The following is a 19,003-nucleotide window of genomic DNA, read 5'->3' as shown; positions in this document are numbered from 1 at the left end:
TCAACTTGCAACTCAAAATATCTTTTTTTATAATTCATTGTGTGTAGTAGAAAGCCAGAGATTGTAGCATGTCCCATTGCTGCCACTATCTAGTGGTGGTGAATGGTTGATTGGTAGCTTGGAGTTGTGAGGAGCATGTAAGTCCAAGATAAAATTTGACATCAGTAGTGCTATGAAACCCACCATAGGCTCCAAAGATATGCATATTAGTTGGTTTATTCCATTCTCATTGTTTGCACATTTGTTTGGTTCATGTGATGTTTTGAAAAATACAAAGATTACTTATCAATGCAAGTGTCCATCCGAGGAATAGATGAGTCACTACTGGGTGAGTCTTGGTAAGTTAAAAGAACACATTTTGATGAGACAATTGATTGTAGGGTCAATCAATCTGATCTCACATTCAGGTAAATATTTTCTACTACTTTGAATGCCTTGATTTAATTGACATAGGTCTTGCTTAGATGAATTGTTGCGTTAGTTACATTTACTTACCATTATTTTTGTTTTTATTACAAGTATTTCATCTCTAGACAAACTCTGTGCATTCGCTTTTGATATAGAAGATGGTGACTTTTGCGAGGCGAGTGGATCAACTTGGATCAAGATACCCAAGATGAGACACATACAACTCTCATAGATGTGGTTATCTTGTGGAATGGTCATAATCCTTTTGTGGTCAGTGCAGAGAACCTTTGGCCCATTTCTTTTCTGAGACAATAAATCCAATTAATGTCTAATGAGCCCCTCTACAACTTCCATTTCAAGTTAGATAATAGAAAAGTCAGGATTCGTAGTGAGCAATCCATGACATGTAAACAATGTGCATTTAAACATATCCTTGAGATAGTGGAATCCTTGTAAATTCCCTTTAAGAATGCCATTGTCAAGTTTAATAGCATGTATGTGCTAGAAGATAGTGACAACTTAGAAGAGGACTTGCATGACAACTCTCCCATGATGACACTTGCTGAAAATGCTGAATATGAAGAGGATCTTGATACCGATCAGTTTTATGACTCACCGAACGGGTTCCCTTTTGACCCCGGTGGCTGCCCCATTGATGACATGCTTGGGAATGACCCTTGGCACCCCTCATTCACCACTATATCAGCTTGCTTGATCTCCATGGATGCATGGACCAGCTCTAGGAGCCCGAGCACCCTACGAGTACATGGCAACATTGATGGCAAGAGTGTATACATTCTCATAGATAGTGGCAGCACGCACAGTTTTGTGAATAAATCGACTCTTGGCCGTTTGACATGTGTTTCCACTGAATTATAACAACCTCTTCGGATTCAAGTGGCCAATACGCACACAAGTGTCTCTTATGCTAGCCGAAAATTACACAGTAAAGGTGGGATTAATTACCCTTGATATGGGCCCCATGGATGTTGTTTTGGGATGTGATTGACTTCAGCAGTTGGGAAAAATCTCTATGGACTTCTCTCAGCTGTATATGGAGTTTTAATGCATGGGCAGCTTGTACACTTATCGGAGGGAATCAAAGAAATTGCAGATTTTCAGCTTATAATAGCAAGACAACTCAAAAAGGAATTCAAGAAACGCTTCCAGATCTTTGTCTTGCATTTGCATAAGGATAATGATGACCAACACACCTTGGGGAAGCAAAATGCAGCACTAAAAGCGCTTTTGGCTGAATATGAGAACCTATTTCAGCCCCCCACTATCCTTCCCCCTCAGAGATCGGTGGATCACCTGATTGACTTGGAGCCCCATGCCAAGCCCATCAATAAGCCCCCATATTGACTCTCTAAATGTAAGAGAGAGGAAGTAGCAAAGCAAGTCAAGGAGCTCACTGAAATGGGATTCATAGAGTCTAGCTCTTCCCCTTATGCCTCCCCGGTTCTATTGGTTAACAAAAAGGACCGATCCTTCCGGTTGTGCATTGACTACCGTGATCTCAATAAGATCACCGTCAAAAATAGATACCCTATCCCTCGAATTGATGACTTGCTTGATGAACTCAAGGGAGCACGCTACTTCACCAAGATTGATTTGCGATTCAGCTACCACCAAATCAGAATGAGGGTGGGTGATGAAGTCAAAACAGCTTTTCGAACTGATCATGGCTTGTACCATTTCCTTGTCATGCCATTTGGGCTCACTAATGCACCCGCCACATTTCAGAGCTTAATGAACAAAATATTGCAGCCATGGCTTTTCCAGTTTGTGTTGGTATTCTTTGATGATATACTCATTTACAGTAAGTCACTACATGAACATCTGAAGCATGTCATGCAAATTTTTGATGTACTAAGAGAGCATCGGCTATTTGCCAAAGAAAGCAAGTGTGTCTTCATGCAAATAGAGGTTGAGTACTTGGGACACATTGTTAGTGAAAAAGGCATCCAAGATGATCCTAAGAAAGTGCAATGTGTCCGGGAGTGGCCCACCCCCACTACCACTACCTCCTTGCGTGGTTTTCTTGGCCTCTCCTCTTTTTATTAGAGATTTATTCGCCATTATGCCACAATTGCAGCCCCGTTAACAGACAGGCTGAAAAAAGAGGCTTTCATATGGGATGAATTGGCTGACCGCAGTTTTCAGCAGCTGAAAGACCTGCTCACTTCAGCCCCCATCCTAGTATGCCCCGACTTTTCAAAGGATTTTACCATCTAGTGTGATACTAGTGGACAGGGTATTGGTGCAGTCTTGCTACAAGAACACGGGGTAATAGCATTTGAGAGCCAAAAATTGGATAATAAAGAGAGAGAGTTGCATGTCTATGATTAGGAGATATTGGCAGTCATTCATGCTATCAAAAAGTGGCATCACTACTTGTATGGCAGTAAATTTAAGGTGAAAAGTGACCACCGTGTGCTCAAATACTTCTTGACTCAGGCCAACCTCACTCCCAAACAACGTAGATGGGTGGCTACCTTACAAAACTATGACTTTGAGATTACCCACACCCGTGGCAAGGACAATGTAGTGGCCGATGCACTCTCTCACATGTGGGCATGCAAGGTTTCATCCATCACTGAACTCTACCATGATTGGATTGAAGAGCTCCAAGAGGCATACTTGCTTGATGCTGAATTCAGCCCTCTTTTCTAGAAATTACAACAAGGTGTCATGGATGGCAACTCTCAATATCAGCTCCACAACGGCCTCATTTGGATCCATGGTCGTATTGTGATTCCCCATACCTCTCCTTTCACCCAAAGGATCCTTGAAGAGATGCATTATTCACCGATTTTGCTGGCCACTTAGGGGTCTTCAAAACATATGACCGAGTTTCAAAAAGCTTCCATTGGAAATGCCTATGGCGGGATGTTAAAGACTTTGTGTCTAGATGTGTGCCTTGTCAACAAAATAAAGATAGCACTCTTAAATCGGGTGGATTGTTGCAGCCCTTACCTATCCCTGAAGGAAAATGGACCCACATTACCATGGATTTCATCACTGGTTTACCTACAACCAAGAAGGATTGGGATAGCATCTATGTGGTAGTTGACCGACTCACTAAAGCAGTCCATTTCATCCCTACAAAATCTCAAGTTGCCACTCAGTTTATGAAGCATGTTTTTAAGTTGCATGGCTTACCCCACGCCATAGTACATGACCGAGACACCAAATTTATGAGTCAGTTTTGGCAGACAATTTTCAGCTCCATGGGGACCAAATTGGCTCCGTCTACAGCCTATCATCCCCAAACGGATGGGCAGACCGAGCGAGTCAATAAGTGGCTTGAAACCTATTTGCAACATTTTTGTCATGACGTGCAGAATTCTTGGGATATATGGCTACACTTGGCTAAATTTTCTTACAACAACTCCACTCATTTGAGCATTGGAGTCTCTCCCTTCGAAGCATTGTATGGTTATCGGGTGCCCCTTCCTACCGTGATCTTCAATGAAAAGCTCAACCCCCTTGGAAAAGAAGAGTTGGACCGCATGCAAGCTTTACTTCAACAATGCAAGGTAAACCTCAAAAGGGCTCAAGAGCACATATGTTCAGATTCAAAGAGGCAGATAGATGACAGACAGAGTGAAGCAACACACTTCCTCTCTCACACTCTATTATTTATACCACACTCAATAGTGAAAGATACAACCTACGGTCATAAGACCATTCACACCAAAGGCACCGACTTATTTAATGTATCTAACTACTATGGCTAGACTAGCTGTGTCCAGCTCATGTCGGTCAACACACACTAAATGAGCTTGATATTCTAACACTCCCCCTCAAGCTCAAGACAGCATATGTACTCCAAGTAGCTGTCTAAAACCACAGAACTTATCTTTACCCAGAGACTTGGTAAAGATATCTGCTACCTGCTCATCAGTCCTCACATGCATAAGATCAACCTTTCCTACAAGGACCATCTCACGAATAAAGTGGTAGTGTACCTCTATGTGTTTTGTCCTAGCATGGTAAACTGGATTCATGGCCAGGAGTACACTACTCAGATTATCACATAACAGTTTCACTGGAGCATCAACCTGAATATCCAAGTCAGCCATAAGCTTGAGCAGCCAAGCAATCTCACATGCTGCCAATGCAGCCCCCCTGTACTCTGCCTCAGTACTAGATAAAGCAACCGTAGGCTGCTTCTTGCTACTCCAACTGATCATGCCGCTACCAAAGCCAAAGGCATAGCCACTCGTAGATCGTCTGTCAGTTGAGCATCCTGCCCAATCTGCATCTGTGTATCCAATCAGTATCAAGGGCTTATCTCTGACATAGAACAGCCCATAGTCTACAGTGGACTTAACATACCTCATGATGCGTCTAACTGCATCCAAGTGCGGCTTTCTCGGCTTTTGCATAAACTGGCTTATAAGCCCTACTGCATAGCTCAAGTCAGGCCTAGTGATGGTCAAGTAAATCAGACTGCCGACCATCTGCCTGTACATAGTCACATCTTCTACTTCAGCCCCAGTGTTCATGTCTAGCTTTACATTCTGGTCCAGAGGTGTATCCAGTGGTTTGCATTCAGCCATGCCATACTTCTTAAGCATTTCCATGGCATAGTGCTTCTGCATCAGCCATAAGCCATTTTCAGCTGGTACGACCTCAATACCCAAGAAATACTTCAGATCTCCCAGATCTTTCATGTCAAATTCAGATTTCAACATCTTCATAGCATGCTGAATTCCCATGTCATCATTTCCAGTGATTATCAAGTCATCAACATATATGATCAGCACTACCAAGCCACTGTCAGTCTTCTTTGTAAACAGGCTGTGATCAGCCCTGCCAAGAACAAATCCAAGACTCTGCAAGTAACTGTTGATCCTAGCATGCCAGGCTCTCGGAGCCTGCTTCAGCCCATACAGTGCCTTTTTCAGCCTGCACACATAATGCTGAAAATCAGGGTGCTCATACCCTTCCGGCTGAACCATGTATACATCCTCTGTTAAATCACCATTGAGGAATGCATTCTTAACATCCATCTGCTGCAATTTCCAGCCTTTTGCAGCAGCCAAGGCAATAACAGTTCGTATGGTTGCCATTTTTGCAACCGGGCTGAATGTTTCATCATAATCCAAGCCATACTACTGAGCATATCCTTTAGCGACCAGCCTTGCTTTGTACCTTTCTACACTGCCATCGGACTTACATTTGATTTTATACACCCATTTGCAGCCAACAGGCTTTTTCTCTTCAAGCAGTGGTACCAAATCCCAAGTCTGATTTTCAGCCAAGGCTTTCATCTCTTCGTCCATAGCCATGCACCAGTTTTCATCCTTTGCAGCTTCAGCATAAGTACCTGGTTCTTTGATCTCCATCACTTTTGTCATGTATGCATAATGCTTTGCAGAATAACCAGAGTACGTCAACCTGTCAACAGGGTATCTGACCCTCTGCGATCGTCTAGGCTGTGGTGCACTACTCGATTCACCTCTCTCATGAGGCGTAATGTACCTGTTCTGCCTCGTGCCAGGCGTATAGACAGTCGGAATACCAAGTTCGCTGTCTAAAGTATCACTAGACTCATAGCCCGAAGTCATTCTGCCAGGTGTCATCATACCATCCTCACTAACTTTCTCTTTTCCTTTGCTGTCCAAGACATCATGTCTCCCCCTCACTGACATACCCGTGTCAGTGGACGGTGAGCTCCTCAATCTCCCTGTCCATGGGGATACTGTCTGACTGATAGGGCCTGTCATAGCAGTGCTCTGCTGCATATCAACTGTAGAGACATGAGTGGAAGACAGATCGGATAGCACTGCAACTGGTGAGACATACCAAGAGCCCAGCTCATCAAAGATGACATCCCTGCTTACCAAAGTCTCCCTGGTAGAGGGATCATAACATTTGTATGCCTTCTTCTCCTGCGAGTATCCAATGAACACACTCTTATGCGCTTTGGGATCCAGCTTTTTCCTCTTCTCATCTGGAATGTGCACATAAGCAAGACAGCCAAAGACCTTCATGTGTCTTACATCCGGCTTATAGCCATAGAGCCTCTCAAACGGTGTCATGTCATGAATGCCTGCAGTGGGAGTCCTGTTCAGAATATATGCGGCTGTCACAACAGCCTCTGCCCAATAGTAAAGCGGCATATGCTTCTCATTCATCATGGCCCTGGCAGCTTCCATTAGAACCCTGTTCTTCCTTTCAGCTACTCCGTTTTGCTGCGGAGTGTAGCTGCAGGTTAGCTGCCTACGAATGCCATTTTCAGCCAAAAAATCAGCAAATTCATTGGAGACATACTCCCCACCGCTATCAGATCTCAAGCAAGAGATGTAACACTCAAATTCCTTCTCAACCTGTGCCTTAAATTTCTGAAAAACAGCAAAGACCTCATCTTTTGTTTTCAATATGTAAAGCCAGGTATATCGACTGTAGTCATCAATGAAGGATACATAGTATCTGGAACCCCCCATAGATGCATTATGAGCTGGTCCCCAAACATCAGAGTGCACTAACTGCAGTGGTCGTGTACTCTGTCTTACATGCCTGACAAACGGCAATCGTGACTGCTTACCAAACTGGCAAGCCTCGCAGACATGACCAATATCTGAATATTGGAATCTAGGTAGCCCTGTTACCAGCTGCTTCTTCTGCATGGTCTGCAGCCTCTGCAAATTGACATGCCCCACTCTCTTGTGCCAAATCTCTAAGTCCCTGATAGTGCCAGAACCCTGAGCAAACATAGCGGAATTCAGCTCTGGCAGTGTAGCATCAAGAGTGAACATTCTTCCATTTCTGTGGCCTTTCGCGATCAACTTGCATCCATTGCCAAACTCTTCAATAAAGTAGCCATGCTTATTGAAGCGAACCTGCAAGTTCTGCTCTGTCATTTGACCCACAGACAATAGGTTCTTCGTAATCGAAGGAACATGCAAAACATCATGAAGGTTCTTCTTCCTGCCATCATGTACAACCAGAGGCACTTTGCCTTTATGCTCAATGCTATGTTGCGTGTCATCACCTGTGCATACATAGCCATGCTTTTCAGCCACCATATCTGTGAACCAATCACCATGAGGGGTCATGTGATTCGACGCCCCCGAGTCAATGTACCACACTACATCATCAGATGATTTTTGAGCAGCCTTATCTTTGACATATTGCATGGCAAACAGTCTATCACCAGAGTCATCTGCCTGACTGGACGTAGTATAATGTCCATGCTGCTTGCCCTTCTGATTTCCCTGCTTCTTCCAGCAATCCTTTGCAATATGCCCATACTTTCCGCAGTAGTGACAATCCTTGTCCTTATTTGGATTGTCTGACTGACGCTGCTGCTGCCATGAGCCTCTGCCACGGGAGTTCGATCTCCCCCTACCTCGAAAGCTGCCACTACCTCTTGCATTTGATGACTGCTGATTGCTATTACTATAGGATGCATTCTGCTGGCCTCCTCTGCCAGATCCATAGCCTCTACCACGGCTACCACGACCACGCTGATTCGAATAAAAAACTGCATCCTTATTCTTAGAGCTGCTTGACCCTGTAGCTAAGCCAAGCTTCACCTCTTCATGAATCAATAATGCAACCAGCTCATTAAAATCAGGCATCTCAGCCCGCACAGATACTGAAGTGTCAAAAGACTTATACTCCGGACCCAAGCCATTTAAGGTCACTGCAACCATATCCTCATCTTCTACCTGTGAGCCAACAGATGCGAGCTGATCTGCTAAGGTTTTAATCTCCCTGACATAGTCCTGTATGGATCTGTTCTTCCTCTCTATGTTGTTGAATTTTTGCTTCAGTTGTATCTTCCTGGCACTTGTAGTTGTGCCATAGTACCTGACCAATATGTTCCATGCATCTGCTGGGGATTTACAGTTCATGATCTGCATCACCATAGCATCCGATATACATAATGACAGCCAATGTAAAACTCTGCGAGCTCTTTCCGTCCAAGCTCGATGTGCTCGTCTTTGATCAGCTGTAGGATTCCTATCTGGAACTTCAGGTTCAGCCTCAACACCTGTCACTAAGTCCCAGTATCCTTTGCCTATCAGAAAGTTCTCCATGCGGAACTTCCATATTGCATAGTTGTTGCTATCAAGCTTTTCTCCCACAATCTGGGTTACATTATCAGTTCTATCAGCATTTGCCATGTTGCAGACCTTGCCTGACTACCTGCAAACCAAGATTTTCTTAACAGTTCAACTTCAGCCCGAAACTATTTATGACAGTTTTCTGCAATTAATTGCAGTAAAAAAACCAGAGTATTTCAGTCCACTGACACCCCAAAACAACCCACAAACAAGTGGTCTCAACTGTAGATATAACTGTCAATACATAAGCTATGTGTTTGCTTCAGCTTAAGCTTATGTAACCTCACTGCCAGGGTACATACATGCAGTCTGAAAACTGTAAACTGTGAGTAACCAGCAGCAATTTCAAGTCCAAAACTGAGTGTGTCAACAAATTCAGTTTCAGGTTGCAGTCAACCAGAATTCAGCATACCAAGCTCCAAGCAGCTCCAAAATTGTAATTAGCCAGGACAGTGTAACTGCATTTACTTCAGCTTCAAAATTCAGTTTTCAATGATGCTCATTGCTTGCTTCAATTCTCCATGCATTAGCATGTATAGGCCAGTTCATATAGATGATGGAACCCCCAAGATGACCTGTATTGCTTCAGTAATGCACAGTACTTGTCATTGACTGTGTATGACAGTTTTCAGCTTGTCATTGATTTTCAGATCTGAGTATTCTGTCATTGGCTGTGTATGACAGTTTTCAGCCTATCATTGATTTTCAGATCTGAGTATTCTGTCATTGACTGTGTATGACAGTTTTCAGATTTTCAGATCTGAGTATTCTGTCATTGACTGTGTATGACAGTTTTCAGATTTTCAGATCTGAGTATTCTGTCATTGACTATGTATGACAGTTTTCAGATTTTCAGATCTGAGTATTCTGAGCAAGAGATCTCAGCTCCAAGACATTTGATCCAATGTATACATGCTTTGACACATTCTTGTGCTCCAAAGATGCTTTCTGAGTGTAGTACAAGGCTCCTGTGTGTCAGTAATGGCTGAATGCATGCTGTCCATTCATGTTTATAGCAGTTCAGAAATGATTACAGGTCTGTGTCTGTCACTCCAGCTCATAACAGAGCTCCCACACAAGCATTTACTCCTTGCACACTTCAAATACCTTCAATAGTGAGCATACATGCTCTATGAACCTTGTCCAGGTGCCCCACTGAAGATTGACAGGTTGCTATTCGCTCAGATCAGCAAGCGCAGATTTTCAGATACAGGTTGCTGTCCATTCAGGAGGCAGTCCACGATTTTCAGACACAGGTTGCAGTCCACGATTTCAGGACACAGATTTCAGGAGGCAGTCCACGATTTTCAAACACAGGTTTCAGGAGGCAGTCCACGATTTTTAGACACAGGTTGCAGTCCACGATTTCAGGACACAGATTTCAGGAGGCAGTCCATGATTTTCAAACACAGGTTTCAGGAGGCAGTCCACGATTTTTCCTGATTCCTTACTTCCATCTCCTTTGCACTGCAAGTTGTCATGCCCATTCTCCCATAGCCTCATGGATGAAGCTCTGATACCATGTTCAGATTCAAAGAGGCAGATAGATGACAGACAGAGTGAAGCAACACACTTCCTCTCTCACACTCTATTATTTATACCACACTCAATAGTGAAAGATACAACCTACGGTCATAAGACCATTCACACCAAAGGCACCGACTTATTTAATGTATCTAACTACTATGGCTAGACTAGCTGTGTCCAGCTCATGTCGGTCAACACACACTAAATGAGCTTGATATTCTAACAACATAAAGCTCCATGCTGATGCAAAAACAAGACCCCTTGACTTTCAAGAGGGTGAATTGGTACTTCTCAAGGTCCCCAAGTCCCATTATGCTACACTAAAGGACGGTTCTTGCAACAAATTGGCACACTGTTACTATGGGCACTACAAAATCATTAAGAAGGTTGGGGACTTGGCTTACCGTCTCCAACTCCCGCCCACTACTAAGATCCATAATGTCTTCCATGTGAGCCAATTGAAACCTTTCATTGGCACTCCCAAAGATCATGTAGAGGAGCTACCACCCATAGATGAGGAGGGCCTTATCTAGTATATTCCTGAAGCGGTCATTGGGCAACGTGAAAAGCAACTCCGCACCCATTCCATACATGAATACCTAATCAAATGGCAAGGCCTACCAATAGAGGAAGCCTCTTGGTGCCTAGCATCTATCTTGGATGAATTTCCACACCTCAAGGAGGCCATATTGGCTAGAACTTAACCATGACACCTGTTTTGGGCTGCAGTCTGCGTCTGGACAGCCACCTATTTTGCACCAATTTTCGTCCTGGTCCATTTTCAGCCCCATCCCCCATACATGGACTGAAAGTACACCTTGAGGGCTCCGTGCCAACACCCTACTTGCCCCGATCGGAGTTCCCTAGAGGAAGTTATGGATGTTTTTCTCCAACCATACCATCTGGGACAGCACACTAGTAATTCCTGGACAGCCCTCTATTTTGTAACAGTTTGGGTCCTGGCCTAATTGCAGCCCCGTCCCACCCACATGGGCTAAAAGTAAATCTCATGGCTCCGTAAGGACACCTCAATTATTCCATTCGGAGTTTCTCACACAAAGTTAGGGCTGATTTCCTACAGCACACCCTTACAGGACATGACCACATCCCTTGTTTTTTAGGACAAAAACTTTATGAGACGGGATGGTTTGTAATGAACGAGAATCACGGGAACATGGCATGGGAACATAACAGTCACACTGACGGTATATAAGGTGTAAGAGGGTATTTTGAGGCATCACAGAAATTATCAAGAAACTCTCTTTTCACCTTCTCAAAATTCCATGGCTTCTTCATCATCATCATCTTCTTCTTCTTCTTCCTTTTCCCTCTTTCTCTCTCTTCTTCTTGCCTTTCTCTCTCCTCTCCCTCTTCTCCTGTAGTCCTTCTCTCTCTCCTTCCCCTTAGTTAGGATAGTTAGGTCTCTTTCATTACAATTGGAAACTTAAAAATTCACAAAAAATAAGTCATGGGTCAAATGGAATATCACATATCAGATATAGTGTTACCAAACTGCTTAATACAGTAAAGATATAGTGCATCAACCCATGTACAACCGATCACTGATGTGTGTGTGATTGTGCATTGAATTTATCATCAATGAAACTACTTTGAAAATTAAAAACTTGGAAATACGCACAATGCAAATCATGGCAAAAAAGAATATCAAATATCATATTTGGCACTACGAAACGATGAAATACATGATAGATAGTGCATCGCACCAAGTATTATTAGAGCTAGAAAAAATTTAGCTCCATTTTGCAGGTCACTACTATCAAATACTTGAAGCTCTACTAGAAAGATAACCCAAAACTAAGCTCCTTACAATCTACAACCAAACCTGAGCTAAAAACATAGATCCAATTACAAGGTAGCTTCTCAAAGCATACTGTTGACATTAAGATTAAATGCATCCTTGTTGTTGCGGATCCTACGAACAAGAACCATATCTATGGGCTTAATAGTGATACATCAGCCATGAATGGCTAAAAGTTGACAATCACTCATTAGATCGATCAAGTAATTTTTAGCTACTTCTTGGAGAGCAAGAAAGGCTTGACTTGACCACATTCCTTGCCTGGTTCCTTGAAAAGAACATATGATGATGCCCCTAACTACAAATCTTGCAGTATTTATCGCACCAACCTAGAGAATGGTGCCTTAGGAATAATCAAGTTGTCACTCTTCTAGAATTTCCTTGTCTCATGTAGCACAATTGTGCCTCGTCTCCATCTTCGCTTCTTATGTGTTGGAGGATGTGTATTACCAGCTAGAGCAATAGTGGGAGGTGGAGCAACTAGAGCATGTGGACCACCATTTCTGGACAATGGCGAACCATCTTTATTGACCACACTACAACCACAATTGTTGGACACAGTAACACCACCATTATTAACTGCAGTAGGGCCATTGTTGTCGGCGACCAAGGGACCTTTGTCACTCATAGTACGCTCACTAGATTCGGAAGAGCGTTGAGCTCTTGCTCTTGCAGGTGCCTTCTTGATAGAAAGCTTGGAATGTGCCATGGTTAAGCCTATTGTGGTGTAAATGAACTTTGAAATTTTCATTTCATTTCATTTCTCCACCCCATCCCTGCCTCTCTCTCTCTCCTACCACCCCCCTCATGCCCCTCTCTGTCTAGGCCAGTGAATGTTCCAAGGTTTGGAATTTTCATATCTTTGTCTTAGGATTTTAAAATTTATTTTCATAATTAAAAAACATAGTTTGAAATCTACTTTGAAAAACATAGTGACAAACCTTTGAAATTTTAAACAAAATTTGCAAGACATCTCATGTCAAAGGTTGTTCCATGCCTTGAGTTGACCATACTGTCAAACTTCCTTGATCTACAAAGTATGGACCATGTGCTTCAAGTATATGTTGCATAAGAATAGAGATTAGAAACACAAACTAACTCAATGTGAAGATATTTCTTTGTAATGGTGACAATACTGACCATGTAGTGTGTTATGCTATTTGTAGTTCCTGCCTCCACCATGGAGTTATAAAATTTAGCAACTGTCTCTTTAAATGTATTGGCATTACCATCCCTAAACCTCAACTTTTGTAAGAGAGATGCTAATCTATCTAGATGTATCCACACTCTTGCCTTTGCAATCCTTGTTTATCCCACATTGCTCCAATCCAAAACAGAAAGGAGCAACTTTTTCCATGCTTCATACCTCTATGGTTGTTTTACAAGTATATTGCCTTCCTCATCTCGAGGTGGAGATATAAACTTCCTAGCTTGGGTCTACTAAAGCATGGTTTACAAGGGATATTTCCACTCTTTTCCAATTTTTTCTCATCCTTTTTTATTTCTACTTGGCCCCCGTGCAATCCAACTTCAAAGAGGACTTGTCCTACCTTCTTACATGTAGCATCAGCTTCTGACATAGGCTGCATCTTGTATGCAAAGCATATATATTCATGTACTAGCTTCTCAATTACTCTAACCAAACAATGCAATGTGCAAAAGTGAACCCTTGTTAGTGGTATTTGCAAAATAGGGCACCAATTTGGATCCACTGGAACTAGCATTCCATTTCTCATGACTTTTTTATCACATGTGCGTCAATGTGCTTCTTTGGTTTTTAAAGTGGGCCCAATCTCCAAAGTTTTTGTGAGCTTCCTCTTTATGTTTCGATTCTCCTTCTCTAAGTCCATAACTTCAGAAAATAACTCCATATTCTGCATGTGTGTAGCATGCATAGCATCTTCAATGATAGAGCTTTGGTTCTCCCTATCCTTCTCAGCCAATAATCTATCCTTTTCCATTAAAGATTGCATATTCCCTTGTAATCTTATCTACATATTTGTCAAGGCTTGATGAACCCCTATTAATCCTTGTGTGACAAGTCTGCATGTATATCCATACAATCCTTCAGTACCTTCACAAACAAACTTTACAAATGATGTAAGCCCTTCAAATTGTGGTGGCCTTTCAGCGACTGGATCGGGTGGATGAATGCGCCCATCAACCCAAAGGTCCACCATTTTTTTCCCTCCATTTCTCTCTTATTGCATCTTGTATCTTATTGCATCATCCCTTTCCACAGTTCTTTTGAACATTAGTGCATATTCATCCTCCAATTGAAAGTGAATATCTCTCTTTCTCTTGGTATGTCCTAAACCTGCATCCTGTAAAGAAAATATATGCCAATTATAACTTGGATTAACATTCAAATCACATAATTACACCCCTTTGATTCACTATATCCGTGTTCTTTGCTACCTAGTTGGACCTTATCTCTTTCTCTTGATTTCAGTCATGATAGAACCTAATCCACCTGTAATCTTAACTTTTAATCTACCTCTAATAATTAGCATCCAATCTTATCTTCTATTCTATCCAAAATAATCTCTCTCTCTCTCTCTCTCTCTCTCTCTCTCTCTCTCTCTCTCTCTCTCTCTCTCTCTCTCTCTCTCTCTCTCTCTCTCTCTCTCTCTCTCTCTCTCTCTCTCTCTCTCTCTCTCTCTCTCTCTCTCTCTCTCTCTCTTCAGGTTGGGAATCCTACATGTAGACAAAGGCACACACGCAACCATCATAGTCAACTCACTCTCAGTGGTATTTAGACATAGTATTGCATGACTTCGAACTCGATCACACACTTTATTGATCGAGATAGGTACATGGAGTGGACAAGCAAGAGAGACAAGGTTATGCAAGTTGTGTGGACTACAGAATGTAGAATCAAAGGAGCACATGATTATGGCATGCCCAACATATGCACACATATGGGCTGACTTTGATATCCCTTTATAGGGGCCACTTCACCAGTTTCTTACCACTACTCCTATATCAAAGTTAGGGGCTCTCATCACCCGCATATTATGCTTTCAAGAGAACCATGCTGCATAGATCATTTTGTAACTGTAGCTACTCTTTCCTACCATGGGGGAGGAGAATCATTGTATATCTGAAAAGGTCCCATGGGTCATAATTTGGCCTTCCGTGGACAATAATAAACTAATCTCCTCTACTCTCTCTCTCTCTCTCTCTCTCTCTCTCTCTCTCTCTCTCTCTCTCTCTCTCTCTCTCTCTCTCTCTCTCTCTCTCTCTCTCTCTCTCTCTCTCTCTCTCTCTCTCTCTCTCTCTCTCAAGAATAATCGATCAAAGATATTTAAACACATTTATACAGAATCTTGGCTAGTGGAGAACAATAACAGCATCTTATCTTCTACCCTAATTTACTATCTGTCACTCTATCACTTATTTTCTTAGTTCATCTCACACAGTCCTCTCTCTTTCCCCCCCTTCCCCTCTCTCTCTCTCTCTCTCTCTCTCTCTCTCTCTCTCTCTCTCTCTCTCTCTCTCTCTCTCTCTCTCTATGAATTGACACTTAAGGATTAAACAACAACTATGAAGAATAATAACATCATAAAGATTTAAAAAATAAAGATACCTTCATTATCACTTGATTGCTTGTAGTATAGAGTGTTGAAGAGGAAGATATCTTATAGCATAGTACTGAAGAGGGAGATTGTTGAGTGTTGTAGATAGAGATTATTTGATTTTAGCAAATGCTATCAAAACCACTACTAAGATTGCTTGTAGCAGGATAGAGAGTGTTATAGATAGTACTGAGTGTTGCTTCAAAAGAATTTGTATACAAGAAACCATATTCTGGAGGGAAGGAGAAGAGTACACAAAATTTTAGAAAAAACTAGAGCTTTGAGAGGAAATGAAAAAATGCCCAGAAATAGGCATATACTTGTCCAAAAAAGATAAAAATTTACAAGGTAACTCTTGAGTCAAAAAGTGTCTCTGGGTAAAAAATAATCCTAAAATATGGTGTGTACATCATTTTATATCTTTTTTAACTTTCACCCTTTTAAGAGGCAAGAATGAGAATGATTCTAATACATTTTCATGTTGAAAAGTCATGAGGGCATTAAAGAGTCGTATATTAATTATTGGCTTCATTTTTAGAGAAAATAATATTGTATTTTTTTAGTTATGAGGATTTTGAGAAAAAGTAACCTTAGTTTGGGAATCAAATAATAGGTGAAATCTATTGAAAATACAAATACAAGATTTTTTTGATAGTTGAATATCTCTTATTATAATATTACTTTGGAATATCTTTTTAGAGAGAGAGAGAGAGAGGTGAGAGAAACCCCTTAAGGGGAAAAAAAGAGAGTCCATATTTCTCCTAATGGAAGCAACAAAGAACTTGACCTAGGAGACTTTCTTGAGGTGATCGAGTAGTTAGTGAGCAAATATGATACTCAAACCTAGTTAAAACACCGTGGCAAACCTATGGAGGACATCATAGTGGACCTTGAGGAGGAGAGAAAGCTAGCACGTGAAGCTCTACAGGGCATAGTCACGTACAACCAAGACCAGCAAACTAGGAGCTTACGCCAGAGAATGGAAATGCGAGAGATCTAGAGAGTGCTAGCCCTAGGTAGAAATCAAACAGAGAGCGAGAGATCACTAGAAGGAGACCTCATGCTAAGTGAGCTTCTGACAAAGCAACTGCTAGATATAACACAGCAATGAAGCAGAACACTCCAGCATTAGTGACATCGCTACTAGCAGGGTTAGGAGTCAGCCAAGGCTCTAAGAGCCAATCAAAAATCCTCGTGGTAGCGAAGCAACTTGAAAAATACCAATCAAATGACGACGCATACAACTTTGTGGAGCAGTTCGAGAAGGTTTGCAAGGCCAATGGCCTTATTGATCTCACTCAACACTCACAAGCTTTTGGCATGTGTTTAGGTGATAAGGGCTGAACCTAGTACACAAGTTTGGATTTTGCAAAGCATGCCAATTTTAATGGCCTGAAAATTATCTTCATTAGGAAATTTTTCAAACTTGGATACTCCGATAACCTGCTAGTTTGACTTATGAACGTCAAGCAAAGAGAGAAAGAGGACATCCGAGATTACGTGACCCATGTGAGGAGCCTCTTCAATAGAATCCTTATGGGTGAGAGACCAACCAAAAGAGTGGTGTCCTCGATATTCATTAACATAATACAAAGTCAAGAGCTCTACAAAGTCTTGGCTGGCAACTCGAGCCTGCAACGAGATGCACTGGCAGGGGTCTTTGAAGAAGCTATTAGAGTGGATAATCAGCTCAAGGAGAGAAGCTCCAAGAGCTCAAATCAAGAAAAGTCCAGTGCTAGGTATTCCAAGAGGGCTTCAACGTCAAGTGAGAGATCAGGCCCAAGAGCTCAGGATAAAGGGAAGGGCACTGATTCAAGACAAGAAATAGCAGAGATGAAGATGGAAATAGCCAAATTGCAAGAGATGATGAGACGACCAATGCGCCTACACATCCAATGCATGCATTGTGGCAGAAACCACCTGCCAGTCGATTGTCCAGGACCCTAGGTCACAACCTTGTGCTAATTGGGGTAGGTTCGGCCATGATGCCATGCATTGTCAACTACCCTGGAGACTCCCATACTCGCAGCCTTACGGTCAACCCTACCTTGTGAATAGGCCACTAAACTTCTTTGGAAGGAGAGCTCCATTAGCCCTCCCAACACCTAATGATGCTAAGCCGACCATCCCTAGGATGGAGATAAATCCTACGAGTATCCATAGACCATCTGGACCCTACGTAACTCATCCACCGTGTTAAGAAGTAGCGATTGCGGTCATGCAATGCTACATTGGATGGATGACAAGGTAAAATTAAACACCTCACTTAAGAGGGGGTGTTGGCATTGTAAGCTTCGGTGTTTGCGGGTGTGTATATGTGAAAGCACTCTTATGTGCTTAAGATTGTGTGGTGCATGAATATGGATGAGAGATGTGGAGTAAAGTGTGCCACATAGGGCACACATGTAAAGTGTGAGGCTACATAAATGAGGCCTTATCTCTTCTATAAAATTATAGCCATTGTATGCAATAAAAAATAAGAAGAGAACATTTGTTGAGTGCATATTTTTTGCCTTCTCTTTGTAGCCATGGAGTTCCTTATCTATAGCAATCCTCCGTGATAATGTATCAATCATTTTGTACACACCATGATCAACCCCATATTGGGATTCTTGACACACCGAGTGACACTCTAGTCCACTATGTGGAGGAGCCGAACAACGATGAGCCTTATGTACACCCTTACATATCGTATGATGAAGAAGGAAATGCAATCTTTATGGACTACCAACCGATACCGATGATGGCATTAGGTAGAGGGAGAGGCAAAGGCCTAGGAGAGCAGACACAAGAGCCAATCGTGTGTTGGTCTTGCGGTCACACAGGGTACGTTTCTTTGCATTTCCCCAAGAGGGAGTAAGCTAATAGAGACAAGGCTGACCTAAGATGCATTGTGTGGAATCACTCATCTCTTTATCGATTGCCCTATAAGGAAGCCATCCTCTAGTCTAGAAAATGAGCCATTGGTCCCATTGGGGTTGTTCGGTATCGAGACACTCGATCGGGAGGCCACACCCATCCCATTGAATGTCATGTCCCATGCACAAACAAAGTAGGCTGGCATATCATTGCCAAGGGCTAGCAATCTCGATGCAACCTGAATCAGAAAGAAGAGTCAGAGACGGAGGAAGAAGAGAGCAAACACTAAGGTCACGCTCAAAACCAAAAGTGCCATGGCATTGCCTGCTGGACATAAGGTCATTGACGCAAAGGCAAAAATGTCAATCTAGAAGACAACTGCGATGGGAAGTGCTAGGGTCAAGGAGTACCCCAACCCAAAGTGCGAGCTTAAAGACATCGACAAGGTGAAGGAGTGGGTGAAAGAGGCCCAAGAACACCTGAAAGACATCGAGTCCATACTAGAAGACAAGATTGATGATCTCTCAAGCATCAACATGCTAGTCCCACCCCCACAACTAAAATTGAGGGATGTGACTACACCATAAGTAGTGCCGCTTAGACAAAGTCTAAATTCTATGGGCCAGCAAATTAATCAAGGCCATTGGCCAAGAACCACAGGATTAGGAGAGAGGCAAGCAGCTAGCAACCTCCTCAATACATTGGTAACCACCCCTATGACTCTAAGC

Source organism: Lygodium microphyllum, chromosome 14, assembly GCF_053477565.2.
Source record: "Lygodium microphyllum isolate KBCC chromosome 14, Lygodium_microphyllum_v1.1.10, whole genome shotgun sequence".
Classification (NCBI taxonomy): Eukaryota; Viridiplantae; Streptophyta; class Polypodiopsida; order Schizaeales; family Lygodiaceae; genus Lygodium; species Lygodium microphyllum.
The sequence above is the reverse complement of the archived record's forward strand: the minus strand, read 5'-3'. Positions refer to the sequence as shown.